Source organism: Solanum tuberosum, unplaced genomic scaffold (genome assembly GCF_000226075.1).
Source record: "Solanum tuberosum cultivar DM 1-3 516 R44 unplaced genomic scaffold, SolTub_3.0 scf00438, whole genome shotgun sequence".
Lineage (NCBI taxonomy): Eukaryota > Viridiplantae > Streptophyta > Magnoliopsida > Solanales > Solanaceae > Solanum > Solanum tuberosum.
In genome coordinates, this window is record NW_006239360.1 from 343,566 (window position 1) to 346,059 (window position 2,494).

At 33.1% G+C, this 2,494-nt stretch overlaps 1 pseudogene; it reads right to left on the minus strand.

The window, feature by feature from the left end:
• Nucleotides 1-207: 207 nt before the first annotated feature.
• On the minus strand, nucleotides 208-1,348 carry LOC102591424 (G2/mitotic-specific cyclin-1-like; annotated as a pseudogene).
• Between the last annotated feature and the right edge of the window lie 1,146 nt (nucleotides 1,349-2,494).

Consider the following 2,494-nt stretch of genomic DNA (forward strand, 5'->3'; position numbering starts at 1 on the left):
ATAATATTAGCAACACTTAAATAAACTTATGTTTCTCGAACTCTTCAAAAATATCAATCGATATTATATTGGATAGTACTCCAAGTGCAAGGTTAATACTCGCAATATATCCTAGTGCTACCGAATTTCAACATCTCCAATATGTATTTCCTGTAATTTCTTAGTTGCACCGCTCCTTTAAGCTTGAAAAATGTTAACAACAGTGCTCTATTGTTGAGTCTGCACAAAAAAATGGGCAAGTTCACACTTTGTTGTATAATCAAATTTTTATATATTGTATTTTCAATGTACTCCTGTTAGTTTTTCTGTTGCTGTCTTCTGGTGATAGTCCATAGTTGATTTCGAACACTCCCTAAACAACAAAAATAGAAAAATAAGTAACAAAATAAGAAGAGTAAGGTTGAGTTGGAAGATTCCTCAAAATGGAGAGTTTTTAGACTCTCAAAAGTTGATCTTTTGAGTAACTTGTATGCACTTCGCACGTCTTTCTCCATTGCTGGACACCGTAGAGTGTAGTTTGAGTTGTATAGATTGTTGCGGCATGCTAAAAATTTGAGCATTTCTTATTCCATATAGATTGCTGACTATGAAGGATGGTGAAAACTTAAGCATTTCATATTCCACAAAGAAAGCTCGTCCTACATAAAAGATATCAGCTTAAGTTGTCTAAAACCAAGAGCAAAAGTTAGGAAATACTACGTAGATCAGTAATACATTTGTTAAGTGCAAAAATAAGTATAGTGCATTTAGAACCCATAACGTCTAAATTATGAGTCTGATCCATCACTGACAGCTACTAACATTTTTACCACATTGAGCAGTCTTAAGATATATTCACATAAAAACATATGCAGTTGGAACTGATATACTAAATTGCAGTCATGTGTTGAGCATCATTCTTTCTTAATATGAAATATGAATGTCCTTAGTAATATGCTAAATGTAGAGCAAAATATACTATTTGCCACTATTATGAGAACATAAATCTATCATTTCAAGAATCTCCTTCCCTTGTAAAGGCTTTATCCGAAATCAACACCAAATCCTTCCTCCACCAGTGGAACAAAAACTTCCTCATATATATTTTCTTGCTAATAGCATTGAAAACAAACCAACGGGATTGCACTTCTTTCTAACAATACCTTATATCTCTAAGAATCGGTCTGTCAAATTAATGGTCAAGAAAGTCTCTTTCCTAAGCTCAAACTTGTGATGCACCAGGTGATCAGAATGACTAATTTCCATACTTTGAACAAATCTATTAACTTAGCAAAGAGAATAATTATACCTCAATTAGCTAGTCTATTAGGATAGATTGCATTCTCTAGTTGATTTCAATTTGTTTATGGACGTGCTTCTCCAAACTATATGGCACAACAAGTTGATATCAATGAGAAAATGCAATCTATCCTAATAGAATGGCTAATTGAGGTATAGTAATTGTTCCCTCTGCTAAGTTAATAGATTTGTTCAGAATATGAAAATTAATACTTGCTCATTCTGATCACCTGGTGCATCACAAGTTTGAGCTCAGGGAAGAGACTTTCCTGACCATTAGTTTGACAAGCCGATTCTTGGAGAAATAAGGTATTCTTAGAAAGAAGCTCAATCTTGTTGGTTTGGTTTCAATGCTATTAGCAGGAAAGTATATATGGGGAAGTTTATGTTCCACTAGTGGAGGAAGGATTTGATGTTGATTTTGGATAAAGCCTTTACAAGGAAAGGAGATTTTCGAAATGATAGATATATGTTCTCACAATAGTTTCAAATCGTATATTTTGCTCTACATTTAGCATATAACTAAAGACACTCTTATTCCATATCAAGAAAGAAAGAATGGTGCTCAACACATGACTGCAGTTTAGTATATCAGTTCTAACTGCATATGTTTTTATGAAATTATATCTTAAGGCTTCTCAATGCGATAAAAATATTAGTAGCTGTCTATGATGGATAGACTCATAATTTAGATGTTGTGGATTGGGTATGCACTATACTTATTTTTGCACTTAACAAATGTATTACTGATCTACGTAGTTTTGCTAACTTTTACTCTTGGTTATAGACATATTGAACTGCTATCTTTTATGTTGGACGAGCTTTCTTTGTGGAATATGAAATGCTCAAGTTTTCACCATTCTTCATAGCCAGCATTCTATACGAAATATGAAATGCTCAAATACCATACCATAACAATCTATACAACTCAAAGTATACTCTACGTTGTCCAGCAATTGAGCAAGATGTGTGAGGTGCATACAAGTTACTCAAAAGATAAATTTTTGTGAGTCTAAAAACTCTTCATTTTGAGGAATCTTCCAACTCAACCTTTCTCTTCTTATTTTGTTACTTATTTTTCTATCTTTATTTTTTAGGGAGAGTTCAAAATCAATTATAGACCATCACCAGAAGGCAGCAACAAAAAAACTAATGTGGGTCCATAGAAAATACAACATATCAAAATTTGGTTATGCAACAAAGTGTGCACTTGCCC